This window comes from Lissotriton vulgaris, chromosome 1_1, assembly GCF_964263255.1.
Source record: "Lissotriton vulgaris chromosome 1_1, aLisVul1.2, whole genome shotgun sequence".
NCBI lineage: Eukaryota > Metazoa > Chordata > Amphibia > Caudata > Salamandridae > Lissotriton > Lissotriton vulgaris.
Window position 1 is genome coordinate 1299341341 of NC_141685.1, and position 21550 is coordinate 1299362890.

Genomic DNA, 21550 nt, shown 5'->3' on the forward strand with positions numbered 1-21550 from the left:
CCACCCGCGGCTGGGGGGAGCTCACCCGTCCCTGCCCGTAGACTGCCTTGCCCTGCCTGCGTGGTGCACCGGCTTGCGAGCACCGGCTCTGGAACCTGGTTCGAGGGAATTGCAGCCTCCACTATCTTGTGGATCCATCCTGGCCGCCCTGCGTGACTTCCACTCGGAGATGTGTGATGGCCTCCGAGCACTGGGTGAGCAATTTGATAGAATGAGGTCTGATGAGGCTCGCGAACGCAACGTCTGCCTCCAGCGAGGTGTGGGTCTGCCTTTGCCGATCTATGAAGATACAATGTTTCCCTGTGCTTATGATGATTCTGTACTTGCTGCTGCCTCTACCGGAGCCGAAGGCTGGCAGCCCTCCAGTTCCGTGTCTGATACATTGTCTCCCCTTCCCTCGGGGCTTGACTCATTGTTGCCTGTACCATCGCGTTTGTCTATGGATCCAGCTGCGCAACTTTTGTCTGGCTTGTTGACTTTTAATTGGTGGCCTTCACCCTTCCCCCTGTGGAGTCTCTATTTTCCAGATGCCCTTATGGAACTATGTATGGTGGACAAAGGACCTTCTAACGATAGTCGGCGGCCATTTTGTGATCCTGCTTTGTCTTCTTCTTTCAAGCGGCCATACTGTCCCTTTGTGCACAGGGGGGAGGGCTCTCATGGGGAAATATGCTCAAAGCTACATCCACGATCGGGTCAGGGCTAGGCTGTTTTTTGTCACTAACTGTTTTGCTGGCTGACGGGGATGGGGTTGGAACTGATTTATATATTTCATGGGCACGCATCACACGATGACTTTCTCCAACTGCATTGTTATTGCTGACTGATTTTGTACCGACGCTTTAGTAATGGACGATATCTATGGTGTGGGAGTCTGTGGAGGGCCGGGAACTCCGGGTGACCTTATATCGAGTGGGCTCCTCCCCACCTTCTTCTCTTTGGGAGTTTAGGTTGATTTATTCTTTCTCACTCCCTATATTATAGGTGTTAATGTTATTCTTCTTTCTTCATTCTTTCCTACTTCTTTCTTGTCTATATTTCGGGTTCTTTAAAGGGCGACAGGCACTCTGTGGGGGGGGGGGGGGTAGGCCGTAGCCTCCACAATGATGCAGGGTGGGCGGGGTAATTTGGCATTTTTTAGTTCTATGGGCCTTCTTTTTTCTATTCTCTGCGCTTTCTTGATCTGGTTCGATTCTGGGTCTGAACTGGGGTTGGCAGGGAGGGGGCGGCGCTGATTGGGGTGCGTAAATGCTGGATGACGACTTGCCGTTGTTTTGCACCGCCATATTGTACTTGATGTTAACTTCCACTGTTGTTTTCAGCTACAACGCCGCTTACCCATGTCGTGAAGCCATTGTGCGGACTCGAATCTTCTTAGTTTTTACTCTTCACTGACTTATCTTATGATGAAAACGCAAAAAAAAAAAACTTTAAAAAATTAACCTTCAATTCTCCTCTCCCCCGGCGACATGATTCTTTCAGTGTAACGCTCATTGATTGTTGAACTTTTAACTATTGCTGCTGGGGTACTGTACTGCTTGCACCTGTGCTGACACAGTATCGTGGCCGGCCTGACGGTTGTAGGCCCGTATTTGTTCTTTTATTCATGCACAATAAAGGTTTTCAAAAATTTAAAAAAAAAAAAAAAAATTACTAAGGTCCATGGAACGGACAGTCTTCTATCCAGTGTCTCAATCACTCATGGTCTTCCATTCACACTACTTTTCTCTGCAGTCTCGCTGTTAGACACTTATGCCTTTTTTTCACCACAGCTTTTTGAAACCCCCCATCTGCATGTTTCACATCTCATCTTTTTTCGCTCTCTCCTGCAACTGCTTTCATGCATCTCCGTCACTTTACTGTCCCCTACAAACGCACACAATGCACCCACTCACCTGTGATCACTATATTTTCCTAGATGTTTACCCTGACAATATTTTGACAGCTGTGCACCTCCTTCATACACTTTTATATAGAATAACAGTTACAATTGCCACATTTGATTATTACTCTGTGTGATCTGTAGAGTTTCCAATAATTGGATGAGCATTTATTCTGAACACCTTTATGACCCACTGACAGGCTCTGCGAGAAACTTGCACAGCCTTCAGCCTTATTTCCTGAGCTTTCAATTGTGACCCATTATAAATTTCCAGGAACTCACACAGACACCTCTAGGCAACGTCGTTCACTACCACCACAATAAAGACTGTACAAACAAAATACAGAAATACGACATCTTGGAAAAATCAAACACTCTTAGGAAATGCGAGAGTGAGTAAAATATGTTATATGTATTTGTAAAGCGCACTATCACACGCAACGCTATCCTACTACTGAGCAGCTGTGTGTGTCTAGTCCTACTTAAATTTGTTGGTTAATTGAAAAGTCAGGTTTTCAGTTTTTTGTTGAATTGAAGAAGAGAATCTGATGTGGAGTGGGAAGTCGTTACATGCTTTAGGAGCGATGTAAGACAACGACTGCCCTCCTAACTTGGTTTTGTGCATGTGTGGGATGTGTGTGAGTAGGAATCCTTTGGTAAAGGCATTGTGGATGTAAGGGGCCCGAGTGGAAGGTCTTCATGGTAGCAATGGTTTCAACTGTGTTGCTGTGGGCCATAAGGTCAGGGGTCTTGCTTCGACCATGATGGGAAGTTGAGTTGCAACAGTGATGGGTTCCGGTTGAGGGTTGAAGTTGCCGTGTAAGCAGGAAGAATTCTGAGAGATTGTGACCAAGGTCTTGCGAAGGGGTGATGTTGCAGTGGGTGGAAGAAGGTATGGTGAAATCTTTGATGAGGGCAAAGATTTCATTGTTGCTTATTGTTCCAGCGACAACGTGGTCTGCAATAGCTGTGTGCTTGATGTACCATATCTTCTGGTAGAAGCGTCTTACGGCAGATTTGAATATGTGTTTGTCCGTGGTTCCCTGAATATTCCCCTATTTGCGCTCCAGTTGCATGCAGTGTTGTAGTGGCGTTTCGTCAGGCTCTGAGTTTTTCTTTGTACCAGCTGGCCTGTGGTGAGGCTTTTGCCATTGGGTTGCGTTTGAGGGAGCCAGGGTGTCAGCATGTGTAGCTATCCTGCTGTCGAAGTTCATGATGGCTTTCTGTGAGATACTGGTGTGCGCAGGCCAGTGCGTGGAAAGGACAGAAGCCCAGTCTTCTGTGCAGCTTTTTCAGCTGCTGTGGCAGGTTCATTGATAGTAGGTCTGTGAGTGTGCGGGATGTGGTTGTGTGGGATGCGTATGCTGAAAATGACATAGGTGTGGTCTGTCCAGGTCATAGTTAATGGCTTGTCGACCGGGATGTTGCTTAATGAGGAGAAAATTGGGTCTAACAGGTGCAAGATGGTGTGTGTGAATGGGTTCAGGAACGCGTTGGCTGAGCCCAAGGTTTTCTAGAAAGGTTGTAGACTTTGGGTTGGTGCAGTCTTCTACGTGAAAGTTAAAGTCTTTCAGGTGGATAAAAGTGCTGGGGCTGATGATTGGGGAGTGATGAACTCTGTGATGTTGCTTGCAATAGTATTGCAGAGTCCTAGTGGTCTGTATACAAGGGTTACGACCAGGAAGGATTTGTCTATGATTCATATTGTGAACGTGAGGTGTTCCATGTAGCTGGTGGCATGTCAGTGTAGGTAAGGCAGCTGATAGTATCTTTGAATGTAATAGCAACTCCCTCACCCGGCTTTTGCTGACGGACTGCCTGGCAATCATGTAGCTGGAAGGGATGGCTGTGGCAATGTGTAGTTCAAAGGTTGGGTTTAGCAATGTTTCCGTAAACAAAAGATGATCAGGAGCGTGGTCGTGTAGTAGGTCACATATTTCCATGGCATGCTTGGTGAGCAAGCAGGTGTTGAGGAGCATGCATGTGAGTGTAGTATGTTGCGCGGGTGGTGTTTGGTCTGTAGAAGCGTGAGCGGGTAGCCGGCATGTGTGAGTGTTTGACCAAGTGGTGGGCTGTTGGTGCAGAAGTGGTGGCTGTAGGGCGTGGGAGAGTGCATGAGAACTTGCAGGAGGCGCATCATAAACTCTCTCACTGTGTTGTGTGATGCAGTGTGCCAGTAGTGAGGTGAGCGGCAGCTGAGGTTGAATGTGCTTATGACCATGGCAGGGTAGGGGTAGGTAGGGGAAGCGCCAGGGTTTGTGGCGCTGGTTGTGGTCCAGGCTTGGATAAGCATTGACGGGTTTGCCTTTCGTGCGTTTGTCATTAATTAGGTCCTGGAAAGGATGAGGAGCACAGGGATTAGTGAACCAGTGATGTCACTTCCTGTGCAGATAGATGATGAGAAATCCAGTGATGTCCCTTCCTGTCTCGGTGGTGATGAGAAATGAAGCTACTTCTGCTTTGTTTCATCAATTAAAAAAACGATTATGGTGGGAAACCATTTATGTCACTTCCTGTGCAGATGGATGATGGAAAATGAAGTCCTCTTGCTTGGTTTCTTCTTAAAAAAAAAAAAAAATCGTGGGTAACCAGTGGTGGCACTTCCTGTGTAGATGGATGATGGAAAATGCAGCAATTTCAATTTCGGTACAGATGAGTTTACAATTGAAATGTATACAGGAACTGTGTCGCTGACATGGATTACCTTAAAGGTTTCTACAGCCACTGTTCAGATATTGATGAGTGTTTTTACCTGTAAAGTTAAGGACCAGAATATTAGGACCTTAAATGGAACTGTTTCATTGTCAGTTTTAAATTACTGGCAGGTTGGAGAACCGGAGTGACCATCCCCACCCATTCTTAAAACTTAAAGCTACACAAAAACACAGCAAATTCAATGGAATCAATGGAAACAACAATCCTTTACTGAGTGGGAGATGGGTGTTGAGATACTAGTTGAACATCCCCTAAGTTTCCACAAGACATTTAGTAAAGAGTTGTAAAGAAGTGTGGCTCAATGATTAGAGCGGCAGACCCTGATGCAGAGGTCTAGCCCGGGACCAGGGTTCAATTCCCCGCTTCGGCGGGTCTTGGGCTCAAAAATTCCACAGACCTGATAATTCTTGCCTCGGTGCCTATTCCAATCATGGAGTCCCACTCTGCAACTCTGGGCAATAGCTTGCTTAATCCCCGCAACGGCCCCCACAACGCTAAGGATGCCTGGCCACCACCTTGGGGGTGCCCAGGAGTGGATGCCTCACAGGGAAAGCCAGGATGGGTTCCACAGCGGTATTCGTACAAGCGCCTTGAGACCCTTGCGGGTGAGTAGTGCGCTATACAAGTATCAATTTACAATTTTTAAAGAATTGGATCAGGATGAAAATCCTCTGATCAAAACACATGCTGACATCACTGAAAATCTTTAACCGCACTCCATCACCATGCTGACCATGTGAAACAGCTATATTTCTCACAGATTCTGAAGTAAACAGTAGTATGACTGAACTTAACCAGTGAATATGAGGTAAAAAGGTCCTAATCTCAGGACCCAATATCATCACTGCCAATCTAAATAAGACCCAGAAACAGAAAGTCTATAAACAGCACTGAGAATCTTCATACATGCTCAGTACATGGGCACAACCGGGAGACAGAAGACTCACTGCCTGAGAGCAACAGTAAAATAAAGGTGATAAGCAGCACTAAGGCACTCAGTTTAAGACTCATTGCCCTAGAGCATCCCTGACACACACATAGCAAAAGATTCACACCCAAAGACCAGCACTGAGACCCTCAGCAGACAAGTCAGCGCACAAATCATCGGCCGCATGCAGTACTGAGATACAATATAAACCCACTACGCGAGACCAGCACTGAGGCTCTCAATACTGCACGAGATCCTCAGGTCAAGAAACATTGCCTGAGATGATCACAGGCAATCAGCATCCAGGTTACCTCCTAAGGCCTCCTAAGACGTACTGTGGGGTATGCATCTATCTATGTGGCATTGGTAGAGTGAAAACCTAGCTGCAATGCAGTGGCAAAGGGATAAATGGTCAAGGGCAAAGGTCAAGAATACAGTGAAATAGTGTAGCTGGATTCTGAGAATGGAAGCTAAATGTTACTACGCAGTGTTCTTTAAAGAGGAGTGCCGTTAGCTCTTCCCTTAATTGGAGAAGAGCTGGAGCAGTCCTGATGGATACAGCAATGCTGTTAATTGTATTTATATAGCGCTTATTACCCCTGATGAGGCGTCGAAGCACTTTTCGGTGAGTAGCATGCTACCCTGGAACCCAAAAAGGATTAATGGTGAATTAGTATAGGGAAATATTAAACAAATTTGAGCCGTGGACATGTGAAACTGTTATTTGCATTGAAAAGGGATAGTGGAGGAATGGAAGAGGGAAGGGTTTGCATTTATATAGCGTTTGGTACCCCTGATGAGGCGTCAAAGCGCTTCTTGCCGAGTAGCAGGCTACTCCTGAAACCAAACAGGATTAGTGGTGAATTAGTATAGGGAAATATGAAATTAATTTGAGCGGTGGACATGTGAGTCTGTTATTTGGATTGAAAAGGGATAGTGGAGGGATAGAAGAGGTGAGGGTTTGCATTTATATAGCGTTTGGTACCCCTGATGAGGCGTCAAAGCGCTTCTCGCCGAGTAGCAGGCTACTCCAGAAACCAAACAGGATTAGTGGTGAATTACTATAGGGAAATCTGAAATTAATTTGAGCTGTGGACATATGAGTCTGTTAGTTGTATTGAAAAGGATAGCAGAGGGATAGAAGAGAAGGTTTGGGATGAGTAAAGGGGAGGGGGATGAGTCGAGGGGAGGGGGGAAGAGTCAGAGGGAAGGGCTTAGAACAGTGGCGGCTCCTCCGCTAAGGCAAAGGAGCGTCACCCCACTGCTTTAAAGTAGTGAAAGTAGGGAAAAATAGAATGATAACGTGCTGTTATTATCATTTGATTTTGTCCTGGTTTGGCAGCTTGGCGGGCAGAGCTGCTCTGCTGACAGAGCAGGGTAGGAGTGGTGGGCACACTGAAGTGCGAATGACGCTTTCACCGGCCCTCTCAGGCCAGTCATGCGCACTTAGCATGTTCCCCACCTAGGCGCAATTACAGCCTATGTGGAGAAGATATCCTCTCCACCTTCACTCCTTGATAAAACTCAGCCTTCACTCCTTGTGAGACACTGAGCCTTCACTCCTTGTGAGACACTTAGCCTTTACTCCCACTGAGGCACTCAGCCTTCACTCCATTAGACACTCAGCTTTCACTCCCTGTCAGACCTCGGCTTTCACTTCTTGTCAGACACTCAGCCTTCACTCCCTATCAGACCTCAGCCTTTACTCCTTGTCAGACACTCAGCCTTCACTCCCTGTCAGATCTTGGTCTTCACTCCCTATCAGATCTCAGCCTTTGCTCCCCGTCAGACACTCAGCCTTCTCTCAGTCAGACACTCAGCTTTCGCTCCTTGTGAACACTCAGCCTTCACTCCTTGTGAGACAGTCATCTTTCACTCCTTGTGAGACACTTAGCCTTCACTCCCACTGAAGCACTCAGCTTTCACTCCATCAGACACTCAGCCTTCACTCACAGTCAGACCTCAGCCTTCATTCCCTGTCAGACTTCAGCCTTTACTCCCTGTCAGACACCCAGCCTTCACTCCCTATCAGATCTCAGCCTTCACTCCGTCAGATCTCAGCCTTCACTCTCCATCAGACACTCAGCCTTCACTCAGTCAGACACTCAGCTTTCACTCCTTGTCAACACTCAGCCTTCACTCCTTGTGAGACACTCAGCTTACACTCCTTGTGAGACACTCATCCTTCACTCCCTGTCAAACACCCAGCCTTCACTTCATGTCAGAACTTAGCCTTCATTCCCTGATAAGACATTCAGCCTTCACTCCCTGTCAGACACTCAGTCTTCACTCCCTGTCAGACACTCAGCCTTCACTCTCTGTCAGACCTTAACCTTCACTCCCTGTCAAACTCTCAGACTTCACTCCCTGTCAGACACTCAGCATTCACTCCCTGTCAGACCTCAGCCTTCACCCCCTGTCAGACACTGCGCCTTCACTCCCTGTGAGACACTCAGCCTTCACTCCCTCTGAGGCACTCAGCCTTCACTCCCTGTCAGACACTCAGCATTCACTGCCTGTCAGATCTCAGGCTTCACTCCCTGTGAGGCACTGGCTTCACTCCCTGTCAGACCTCAGCCTTCACTCCCTGTCAGACACTCAGCCTTCACTCCGTCAGACACTCAGCCTTCACTGCCTGTGAGACAATCAGCCTTCACTCCCTGCCAGACCTCAGCCTTCACTGCCTGTGAGACACTCAGCCTTCACCCCCTGTCAAACACTCAGCCTTCAATCCATGTCAGATCTCAGCTTTCACTCCCTGTCAGATCTCAGCCTTCACCCCGTCAGACACTCAGCCTTTACTCCCTGTCAGATCTTACCCTTCACTCCATGTCAGACCTTAACCTTCACTCCCTGATAAGACACTCAGCCTACACTCCCTGTCAGACACTCAGCCTTCACTCCCTGATAAGACACTCAGCCTAAACTCCCTGTCAGACACTCAGCCTTCACTCCATGTCAGACCTTAGCCTTCACTCCCTGATGAGACACTCAGCCTTCGCTCCCTGAGACACTCAGCCTTCGCACCCTGAGACACTCAGCCTTCACTCCCTGAGACACTCTGCCTTCACTCCATTCCAGACCTCAGCCTTCATTCCCTGATAAGACAATCAGCCGACACTCCATGACAGACCTTAATCTTCACTCTCTGATAAGAAACTCAGCCTTTACACCCTGTCAGACACTCAGCCTTCACTACCTGTCAGACCTTAGCGGTCACTCCCTGTCATACACTCAGCATTCACTCCCTGTCAGACCTCAGCCTTCACTCCCTGTCAGACACTCAGCCTTCACTCCTTGTCAGACCTTAACCTTCACTCCCTGATAAGACACTCAGCCTTCACTCCCTGAGACACCCAGCCTTCACTCACTAAGACACAGCCTTTACTCCCATGTCAGACCTCAGCCTTTCCTATGAGAGGGATTTCTTTGGAGGTGGGGTCGTACAGCCCCCAGCCGTATTTATTAAAACATAAAATCAAATAAAAATTGAAATGAACAATATTTACACATTTTTACGCAGAAAACGTAGCATGACATTTGATTAAAAGTAATATTTACATATATCAGATGGCTAACCTTAACATACTTCTAGTACAAGGTATTTCCTATCCGAATCTAACATTTGCATCATAATCATACTTTTCTGCGTATCCTATTTGGGCCTACGACAAGGTCGCTAACTGGTGTCAGATTCTTATCAATTAGCCACGCCCTCCTGTAGGAGTACGCATGCGCTGAGGGCCCGTTTACCGTGAGGGTCCCCCCCCCCCGTTACCCCTGTACGCTCTATTAACTCCATTAAAGGGGGCCCTTGCACTCTGCGCCGTTTAGTGACGTCATTGTGCACGTGCGGGGTAGCCAACCAGCCGGAAGAAAGCGTGACTCCCCCGCACCCATCCAGCCTACTGGCTGTACCGCCCCTGGAGTTCTAGGAGAGACCACTTGTCTCTCCCCTTGGGCGACCCAAGTAGTCTAGAAATGATACCTTCCATCACCATTCATTGTTTGACAGGTGGGAACGCCCCCCGGAAGTGACGTAGGAGCCGGAAGTCCCGCCCCGGAAGTCCTTGGCCGGAAGTTCAGCCCCTGAGGGTAGGCCCCTGAGGGGCAGCCCCCGAAGTGGGGCAGGTGTAGTGTGTGAGTCCCCTTCACACAGGAATTAATGGATGTTTAGGGACGCCATAGATGTAGAGTGGTGGTGTGGGGTGGCTAGGGCTAACAGCAAGGCAGTCAGTAGGGCCTACTGGTGTGTTTGGGGTTTTGTATTTTGGGGGAGCAGAGCCTTACCTGTGTCCGCCATGTTTGTTGTAACAGCAGGGACATGTCTGGGCATGTCCAATGGCTAGTAGCGGCTGCAGGCTGATGTTGCTTGAGCAGCATCGAGGTCCATCTGCGGAATGGGAGCCCTAGAGTGTAGCAGGGTTGATAAGCGTGGCTCAAATCCACCCGAGTGACTTACAGCACTCACCTATAATTACCTTACAGGAAGTCAGCCGGACAGTGGAGAAGTATAAACAAAAATCTTTATTAGGCCAAACCACACTCATATGAGAGGGCCCTGTCCGACCTCACTCCTAGGAGTGCGAACGAGAGGACTGACTCTCTGCATCACAGCAATACATTATAACGTAATACAGTAAATGGGGTACGCCCCTTGTGGAAAGTTACCGGGCCTCAGAACAGTGGACAATGCTCTCATACAGCAGGCATCTGCACCTGCAAGGGATACATTATTATCTCTGCTCAAGGCCATGGAGCTAGGCTTCAGCGCCTCTGGGCATGAGAACATTGCAGATAACGGAACTTGTTAGTTTCGGCCACAGTAAGCCGAGAAACGAAAACTGCTGTCTTAGTATATTTCTGTATTCCTGCGGGAGGGGCATGAGCGAGCAGAACCCGCAGGCACAGAGAGTTACACAAAATGGTGGCGCACAGGCTAAGCTAAGAAACTAATATGGTCACGCATACATTTGAATATAAGTAATAGGTAAGAATATGAATTCAGCATAAGTGTATATATGAAATGCATTAGTTAGTCATATGATGCTAACTCACACGTCATCATAGGGTAATTAGAGCATCGAAAAGTGAATTCTATCAGACCCTCCTTTTAGCATCATTGGCTAACTATAGCCTCATTTATTTGCCAAAGGTAGTGCCGACATCCATTCTAGGGGCAGGACTGTACTACCTCAGTCTAGAACATCTTCTGCAATAAACATTAAGAAACTTGCATCAGCAGGAATTTCAGTAATCATAGAAGTGGCATATTGACCATGTAACTTCTTTTTCGGACGTATATTTGCAGCACACATTGAACAACATGGAGGGAGGCAATATATGCAAAGGCAGCATGACAGAATTACACTCACCACTCCAACCAAACCCATCAGTATTTTCCAGCCCCAGGAAGAAAAGGCACCCCAGAGCCACCCTTGGAGAGACCATGTCCCATTATCTTGGTGCAGTTCAGTCGCTAATCTATGCAATTTTTGCACTGCCAAGTTAACAGTCGGGGCGGAGTCAGGGATATAAACACAGCAAGAGGTCCCGATGACGCGACAGGCCCCGCCCCTATCAGCTAGTATGACGTCAAGGACCATCCTATTCTGGATCGTAAATAATCTCATAGCCTGAACCTCAACAGAGATGTTAGTCGTAATGTCAGCCTCAACCAGAACCACCTTTTCCATTACCCTAGAGAGTCGTCTAATGGCTCTACTGTTGAATATAGGACCCCAGAAAGGAAGCAGACCCTTAGAAAAATCAGTCCATTGCTGATACGAGGTATCTGTCTGATCAACGTCCTCTACCTGAAGTTCCCTCCTTTTACGCTGCTCTTGAGGCTGCTCCTGAGGACTGGGGAATCGTCGATGAGTTCTGTGGTAATCAGAGGGAGCCACATACACGGGAGGAATCATATAAGCCAGGTAGCACACCCCACCCCAACCCTCAGGCAACCATAAGTATCCATTTTCACCGCAAACAAAATAGACACTGGGTGGGGCAATCAAGGAGGGGCTAACGGGCAGGCGTATTGAAGCAGTCACATTACAAGAGCTATTTCCAACCTTGATGGGACCCCTTCCCTCTATACAAAAAAATGGAGGAGGACCCACCACAGCCAGGGGTATCAAAGACTTGGAGCTGTCGTTACTCTTAGGGGGATGCCTATAAGACAAAGTGGCGTTCAATTTCATGAAACTATCCCTGAGTCGATCAGTATCATTAGGTGTCAAGAAGCGACCCAACTTTTTCTCACATGTCTGTATAAAAGTCTGGTCAAAACGTCCGTCAGTGTATATTCGTCCAAGGGAAGCTGAAGGCAAAGGTCGCACTCGCATTGTCATTGTCCACCCCCTATTCTGCAGGCGTGGAGTCAAAGAATCTGGCTGCTGGAAATATTTAACAAGACCTATAAGAGTATACCACCCCACACAACTATTCACTGGCGTTAAAGGGAGAGCGAGGAACCTATCTTTTTTATAGGCAGCAGAAGGTAAAAGCCCACAAACCCAGCAATCTGTCATGTTGGTAGTGGCATGTGCATGATGCAAAGTCTTAATAAAAACATTGTCTTTATAATTTTTTCGTATCATCCTTTCACCATAATCGACAGTTATCATTTTATGTTCCGGAACAGCAGTGGGTGTGGGTGCAAATGTATGAACGGGATAATGTTTATCTAGGAAAAACAGTATACCAAGAGTCACCAGAAAGGCAATTAAAACAATTACTACCACTACTATTTTTCCCTTTCGGGGAAGGGCCAACCAGGGGGAATCAGGCTCACGTCTCGGGGGAGCTGCAAAAGGCTGCTCCTCATCAGGGATGGGCCGCCCAAAGGGATACATTTCTAATAATCGTACAAAAGTATCAAAAATCAAAAAGGTAAAAATCACACTGTTACTACTAAAAAAAAAATAGTCCCAGACAATCCTCAACCGGCCAGAGGGGTTCTTCAACCCTTAAAAGGGATCTTCTCCCTGTGTCCTTCAAAGCCTCACAGGCAGGCTTGTACCGTTCATACCTACTCCAACGTCGCTGGTCAACACTTTGAAATAAGGGAAGCACTTAATTCGGGCCCCGCGCCACTCTATAGTCTCAAAGAACACAATCTTCGGCTAAACACCAGGGCTCTTACAAGTCCATCCCTACCACTAAATCTTCTTTTCCAGAATGTCCACTAAGCCCTTCTTCCAGTATTTAGTCCATCATACTTATTTTCTTCGGGGCCGCAAATTGTAGCGAGTGCTCCCTGGCACTTCGGGGTCAGAAAACAAAGCAGGTGTATCAGTGGCAGATGCTGAACTTTCCGATATCTCTTTGCTAGCAACAAAAGGAGTGGTAGAGCTCACAGTATTCTCAATTCCGCTTCGCTCTTCTCCAATCAGTGAAGCATCCGAGAAAGGAACATACCTCGGGATATGTTCAGACTCCTGGTCAGCGATGCCATCTTGTACCCATTGATCATAGGGCAACGGGAGCGGGACCCTCTTCACATGAGAGGCATGGGTCCACGCTTTTCTGCCTTCAATCCGAAGCGCCGTGCGTGTAGTGAGGAGCACCTGACGAGGCTCCGACCATCTCGGCTCCAAACAGGACTTTCGCTGATATCGTCGCACCACGACCCAATCCCCTGGGTGGATGGTGTGTCCAGGCCCCTCCGGCAACGGCTTCAGAGTGTCTGCTACCTGCTGATGAATAGAACGAAGATCTTTAGTCAAAGCATACAGATAATCTGTCAACAGAGGGTAAGGAACTTCAGAAAAACATTTAGGTCGGGGCACTCCCCAGATATTGGCCGGGCGGCCAAATACCACCTCGTGCGGGGAGACGCCCATCTTTGCATTTACAGTGACTCTTGTGGAAAGCAAAGCTAAGGGAAGTGCGTCTGGCCAACGGAGACCTGTACTCTCACATATTTTGGCCATCTTGAGCTTGAGCGTGCCGTTAAACCGTTCCACCAGTCCTGCCGCCTGAGGATGCAAGGCTGAGTGGAACTTCTGGGTGATATGTAGACCTTTGCATATATTTTTCACTAATTCAGCATTAAAGGACGTGCCATTATCACTCCAGATCACCCTAGGTAATCCGAAGCGGGAGAAATACTCCTTTATCAACATTTTTGCAGTAGACATAGCCGTGCAGTCTTTTGTTGGGAACGCCTCCACCCACCTACTAAAAGCACATACGACTACAAGGACGTACTTTAAGTTATTGACTCTTTCCATTTCGATGTAATCCATCTGAATCACCTCAAAAGGGAAAGAGGGGGGTGCAAAATTTCCAGTTGGGACAGGGGTACCCTTCCCAGGGTTGTGTCTCAAACACACCATACACTGACGAACCAAATTGGTGGCCATCTTAGAGATATTTTTATTGCTCCACACCGGGTCTAACAATTTGCAAATGCCCTTGGCACTCACATGGGCAGGCCCGTGTGCCATCGTCACTACTGGAAGGACATACGCATTCGGTAACATCCATCGTCTCTTGTCTGTCACATCTGTCCAACATTCATCCGCATCCAGTCGTCCCTGCCCATCCTTCCATGCTCTCAGTTCCTCATCCGTCGCTTTGCCCTGTATGTTCTTGACACTCTGTACCGTGTCTGCAAACATATGAATATCTGGGACCCATCGTGCTGGCCCTGCCACAAACATTCGTGGTAATTTTTCTCTAGCAGTCTCTTTTGCTGTCTCATCGGCAAAAGCGTTGCCTCGCCCGACATCGTCCACTATTGTCTTGTGTGCACTACATTTTATCACAGCCAATCTTTTGGGTAATGTCAGTGCCGTTAGCAGTCGTAATATCAGTGGACCATGTTGGATGCGTTGTCCATGGGAGGTCAAGAATCCCCGTTCTGCCCAAAGTCGCCCATAATTATGAACCACGCCAAAGGCGTATTGGCTATCGGTGTAAATGTTCACATCCAACCCCTCACTCAACTCACATGCTCTCAGTAAGGCAATAATCTCGGCAGCCTGAGCAGAATTGTAAGGTATTCTAGAAGTCTCTACCACCGTCTGTAATGTTGTTATTGCATATGCTGCTGTCGATGTACCGTCTGGTAATTTAAAACAGGATCCATCTGAAGGACTGGGTTCTTCTTTTGGACCCAGCGGTGCCAGGGCACAACACCTGAAACCTTCGTGGGTAACCTGCTCCGGCGTACAAGTCACAGAGACACGGGACACTTCCTTCGGCGTCAAAGAGTCAAGGTTTATTTACTGCAGGGAACACAGAAGTCACAGGAAGTACATCGAGTGTAGTTCGGGGAGACTGCTTCAAATTGCATTTGTGGATCGCTCCTTTTATACAGTTTTTACCCATAGGATAACATGATACACAATAGTTTACAACCTGGTTCCCACAAGTCGCTCTCAGAGGGGTCGCTTTGGTCACTTTGAAACACATAAGGTCCGGAACATAAGTGCGGAAACATTTGGCGGTTCCCAACTGTAAAAACCCATCTTCCCACCATTAGCAAAGTCCAATCAGCAGTAAAGTAGATCGAAATAGGAACGAAGACAGGTGCAGAGGAAGACGGAGACAGTAGGGAGATCGGAAAGGGTGTAAAAGGGGAGGTATCGAGGAACACGAGATACAGGCATCAAAGGGACGTGCCTAATGAGATGCACGACTGAGACAATAAGCCCGTGCGGCAAGATGAGCCTCGAGCGGCGTCATCTGCCTTACAGCAGCCACCCCCTCATCATAAAGACACTTACAAAGAACATGTGTCTTCCGCAAATATCTTGGGAGTCCCAGGGTCGCGAAGCGGACAGCGTCCGTTCGCTGGCTACTTGAGGGCAAGAGACAAAATGGATGCCGTATCTAAGATGGAACCCGTGGGTACAGATGAGAAACCCACATAACAAACGAATGATTTAAGTTAGCACAGCGAAACTGCGCACACTTACTAAACTCGACATTTGCGGTTCATAGATACTAGACTCGACCATATTCGTGTGAGTCGAAAACACCACTTACAATTGTCACGGAACCTCAGACGCTCCTTTTGCCCTCATGTAGGCAAGCACTAGTCGGAATCATATTCGATATTCATCAGACCATCAAGATGTCGTTGTAGCATAGCTCTGTCCGATCGAGTCCCCTTGGTAACAGATGGTTGTCTCATACACGTTGTAGCACAGAGGCCACATAGGGCAGGACCACACTGCACACAAAGGCAACACGTGAACAGGAACACTACCACAACCCCGATGATCGTCAGAATCTTCCAACCCCAAGTCGACACCAGGCCCCAAAACCAACCAAGTAGCGTCCAATCCCCTACATCCACGTGTATGGATTCGGAGATCTTATGCAACTTCGAGATGGCTTGATAGACAGTAGGAGCATTATCTGGAATGAAAATGCAGCAGCTCGAATGGATCACTTTACATACCCCACCGCGATCTGCTAAGACAACATCTAAAACCATACGGTTTTGTAATGTCATAAGTCTCTCCGCCTGAAGTTCTGTGGTGATATTACCAAGGGCACTGGCAGTAATATTAGCTGTCGATTCTACCACTCGAGTCAAATGTCTCAGGTTCCTACTATTAACCATAGGTCCCCAAAACGGGAGGAAACCCTTGAAAAAGTCTCCTGCCTCTTGACCGGCAGTATCCTCTTCGCTAATTACGCCTCGTACAACTCTAGTCTTATGATAATCGGCATCTACAGTAAACGTCGGAGGCAACAGATTTGCAACGAAACATGATCCCATAAAGTCTGCGGGCAACCATGTGTATGCACGATCATGACAGATAAAGTATGTACCCTTGGTAGCCAGAAACACAGGGGACGGGGACATTGGCAGAACGTAACTTTCAGTGCAAGCACTTGCTCCAAGTGAGGCTTGCGAGCCACGACCCACAAGACAAAGATTACCAGTGTGGGGTACGACCCATATTGGAGACGAGCTTTTAAGCTGCTTTTCATTAGTGAACATACTATATTCCCCTCTACTTAGGACCCTATAGGCTTGTACCTCTTCTTTAGGGATAAGAAAAGGATCATGGATCTCATCTTCCATATCCTCTATAGCCATCGATAGCAGCCTCTGATACGAGGTAGGACCAGAGTTGGGGGAACGTTGTTCTTGCGTGGGGTGGAAACCCAGTGTGCTTCGAAACATTGTTTGGAATGCTCGAGCTGACCCTTGGGAACTATACGGTAACACCAGATATGGAATTCCCTTACCCGTAGTATGTGGCATCAACCCACACACCCAACAATTAGTAGTGTTAACCACTAACTGATGCTGATGGAGGAGCTGGATAAAGGAATTATTGCGGAATTCTACACGTCTAGCCTGTTCGTGTTCTGGTAACATATGAAAGGAATGAGGAGAAGCAGTAGAAGTAAGGTTAGGGTAAGGAGTAGGAGTAGGAGTAGCAAGGAAAAAGTAAGACATAGTGTAATACACCCCACCCGCCAAAAATGCAGAAGCGGTCAAAAACAAAACAAACAATTGGGATACAAAACATTTCGTCCGACTAAGTTTCTGCAGCTTGACTCTATACGCCTGAGCTCCTTCCAAATCATTCAGCTTCGAAAATGCCATTTCCCTACGACCGTCCGCAACGTTTCTTGACGCACTTCGTTCTGTGCAGCAATAGTCAATCCCCAGGAGTTCCTAGGAACCGACGGTCTTTAACCTAGCGTCAAGACCTACTGTCCAGAAGGAAGTACGCGCGCGGCCCTACGGCCCTCAATACACAATATGTATCTATTTAGCACAATATTTCTCAGCTGTGGAAGGAAAAAGATACAAGGAAGAAGCTTGATATATATACAAAAACTTTCAATGATACGAATGTTCAAAATTGATCATGGGAAACGAGGATATTGCAGTTATCAATTTCAGCAAAACAAGAAAATTTTATTTGTCCTTAGTGTGAGATCGCAAAGAATATCGATGTTTCCCTGGACGTGTCTGCTCGTCGAACAAAGGATCTGTTGAAGAGACAGCGTCCTGCTGATCAGTTCGTTGATCTGGTCTTGAGTCTTTTGCTGACAAATGTTCAACAGTGGCTCTCTGCTGCGCTGAGGGTTCTCCAACAAGCTGTGCGTCGCTAAAAGGTACAAACGCCGGCAATGTTTCTGTTTCTGTTGACGCGATGCCTTTCCTTATCCACGGGTCTGCCGGCAAAGGAATAGGGACTCGCTTACAATGGGTAGCATGTACCCAATTTTTCCGCCCCTCAAGACGAACGGCAGTCCTCGTGGCCAGGAGCACCTGGTAAGGTCCGGTGAATCGGGGGTCCAGATTGTTTTTTCGTGAGAAGTTACGAGTAACCACCCAGTTCCCGGGCTGGAGCTGGTGGCCTGGACCCTCCGTCTGCGTCGGCAAGGCGTCGTAAACCTGTTGATGAATGCGACGTCAAGAAACCACGCTCTCGCCACAACCGTCCAAAACTATGCGCTACACCGAAAGCATACTGACTATCGGTGTACACATTCACACGTTTACCTTTTGCTAATACACATGCTCTAGTGAGAGCAATCAGCTCTGCAGCTTGGGCAGAATTCTGATTCAATCTCGCAGTCTCAACAACAGTATTCAATGTCACCACAGCATAAGCAGTAGTCACATCACCATTCGGCAACTTAAAACATGACCCATCCACATACAGGGTGCCATCCGGGTCTTCCAATGGGGTGTTTTTAAGGTCCACACGACCTTTCGTTTCCTCTTCTGTCCGCAAGTAACAGTCATGTTCTGCTACTTCATCTGACTCTGCACTAACTGGTAACAAAGTTGCCGGATTTAGGACATTACAACGTTTTATCTGAATGTGGCTTGCCAAAAGCGTCAATTCGTACCCAGACAACCTCGCACTCGTCAAGTGCTGAGTTTTCGTACGATTCAAAAGAGTATCGACTGCATGCGGAACCATCACCGTAAGCATATTATCCATGACCAATCCTGCTGATTGTCGGATGGAGACCGCAGCTGCCGCAGTTGCTCTCAAACAACTCGGCAATGCTCTAGCTACTGGGTCTAAGGTCGAGGAAAAATATGCACATGGACGTTGTTTACCACCAAAAGGTTGCGTTAAGACGCTCAAAGCACAACCTTCCCTCTCGTGAACATATAACGTGAACGGTTTACTGTAATCAGGGGTACCTAACACAGGAGCCGAACACAATGAATCACGTAATTCAGAAAAACTTTTCTGGCATTCTTCCGTCCATGGTAAAGGAGTCGAAACATCCTTGCACGTAAGAGCCACCAATGGTTTCGCTAGCAATGAAAAATTAGGAATCCACTGCCTGCAGTACGACGTGATACCTAGAAAGGCACGCACATCTCTTTGGGTTTGTGGCACAGCCATGCGTGCAATCGCTGCAATTCTCTCTGGGGTCAATCTCCTTCCCTCCTTTGACAATAAGTGACCTAGGTAGGTTACTTCTTGACAACAATATTGGAGTTTAGAAGGTGACACCTTGTGATGTAACTCACAGAGATGTTGCAGCAACGACACTGTAGCGATTTTGCAGATGTCCTGAGTATCAGCAGCCACCAATAAGTCGTCGACGTATTGGATTAAAGCCGCACCAACCGGCAACCTAAACGCATCTAGTTGACCCTTCAAAGCTTGACTGTAAATCGATGGACTTTCACAGTAGCCCTGAGGAGCGCGTTTGAACCGGAAGCTACGTCCACCAAGAGAGAAACCGAAAAGGTCCCTACTCTCTTCGGCAATCGGGATGCTGAAAAACGCATTTTTCAAATCAATCACCGAAAACCATGAAGCAGTAGCTGGAATCAGAGTCAGTAGCGCCGTGATGTCAGGCACAACAGGGAATTGAGGAACCACAATTTTATTTACCTCCCGTAAATCGATAACAAAACGATAAACAGGCGGTTTGGTAGGATCAGTACGTTTAAGAATGGGCAGTACAGGACTATTGCACACGTTTCCCCGAGTTTCTTCAATGACATCTTTCTCGATCAAATCATAGATAATCGCTAACAAAGCTCGTTCACCATCAAGGGAGATACGGTATTGGGGAATACGTGGCAAGCGCACATTAGATTTCAACTGAACAACATAAGGGGAGATATCAAGTAGGCCCACATCATTTGGACCCGTCGCCCACAAAGACGCAGGAAGAGAATCCAATTCCGGTGGAAGCTTATCGAGAGACAAGTACATGGGAGAGACTACTCTCTCTCCTAACGTAAGCTTTACACCCGCAGGAGAACAATACAAAGTTGCATACAAGCGTTTAAGCAAATCCAGACCCAAAAGATTTTCGCCACAACCAGTAGACAAAATCAATGGAGCTTCGAGCTCACGAGGCCCAATTTTAAGGGGCAAAGGGCGCGAAACTGGATTGCTAACGGGGGCGCCAGAGAATCCAACGGAAACATTTGTTAAGCCAGACAAAGGTGCGCCAGGGAGTTTCGAATACATGATAGAACTTTTCGCTGCACCAGTGTCCAACAGAAAAGGCTCAACGACGCCCGATGTAGCAACTGCGACGTAAGGCCCTCTCTGATCAACCGGAACTGATACCACTCCCTCTCCTTGTCTTTGGCTGTCCTAGTAATTACTATCGTCAGTTCCCTGATCGACGTAATAATCGTCTACATTGTACTGCGCAGATCGTCCTTGCGATGATCCACGTTGATCGAAACAGTTATTAGAATTTGATGAATGGTCAGAGCGATCATTCTGAGCACCACGACCTCTACCACGTGATGCGTGCTGTGCACCACCACGGCCTCCTCTAGACGAATTACCACCACTACGGTCATTTAAAGCAGGACAATTGAATTTAATGTGTCCCTCCTGTCTACAATAAGCACATTGGTTGTACCCTAATGAAGATCTTTGGAAAGAAGAATCATTACGCGGCTGCGATCGATTCAATTGCGACTGCGATCTATTCTGCTGAGGCGCATTCTGATTAGAACGCGGCGGATATGCTTGTTGTAACAACACTTTAGTTTTTAGCTCTTTCGTCTTTTTATCGGCACGGTCATTTTCCTCTTTTTCTCTATTTTCGTAATATTGTGCCGTAGCCAATATCTGAGCTGAGGTAGAAACGGCCCACGCACTTTCTGAATTCCTTAATTTATTGCTCAAGTCGGGCAATAAGTTTGACACAAACTTATCCACAAACAACCTCTGTCCACCCTCAGTACCCATATCCTGTCCACTATGATCAACGAATGCTTCCTCGAACCTCGTAAAGAAGTCTGATACACTCTCATCTTTCTTCTGCTTACAGGCTGACAACTTATCCCAATTTACCTTCATAGCTGGCATAAGCGTTTTCATTAATGTAATGATTCGCTGAGGAAGTTCAGCAATCAACTGATCGGGTTTAGTGGCAGCCACTTGTCCAGCGTCTGCTGCTGTAATGGCATTCCAATCACCACCTAATTCATTTGCGTGATCTTGGTGACGAATCTTCGCCCATACCGGTTGTGGTACGATATTACCGAACAACATGTCGATATCGGCAAGATTCATTATCGTAGCGTCTACGAGCTGCGATAATTCCTTGTAATACCCAGCAGGATTTTTGCGAGGATCGGGCAAAGTTTGTTTCACCTGAAGCACTTCCGATCGTTTCCATGGGAGGTGTATCCACACTCTCTGGAAATGTGCCAATATCGGAGGGGCAGCATTAGGATCAGCTGGTATCCAAACCGGCGGAACTTCACGCATAGGATATTGGCCAGACTCGGTTTGTTTTTCAATGTCCTCGACGAACAATGCATGAGGAATAGGAGCGGGACGAAGAGATAGTAACCGCTCAATAGCACGGCGGACATTAGTGTCTACTATCAGTCCAGTTGCGAACTGAAGCCGAAGTTCAGACAGGGCGGTCAGCACCTCGTCAGGCGCATTAACCACTATCTGATCATGTAAGAACTTACACATTTCATCAAACACATATCTCTGAGTTGGTATGTTGAATTGATCAAACGTTTCAAGGACAACACGAGGTGGATTTCTAACAGGGTTTATCATCCAACCCATCGCCAT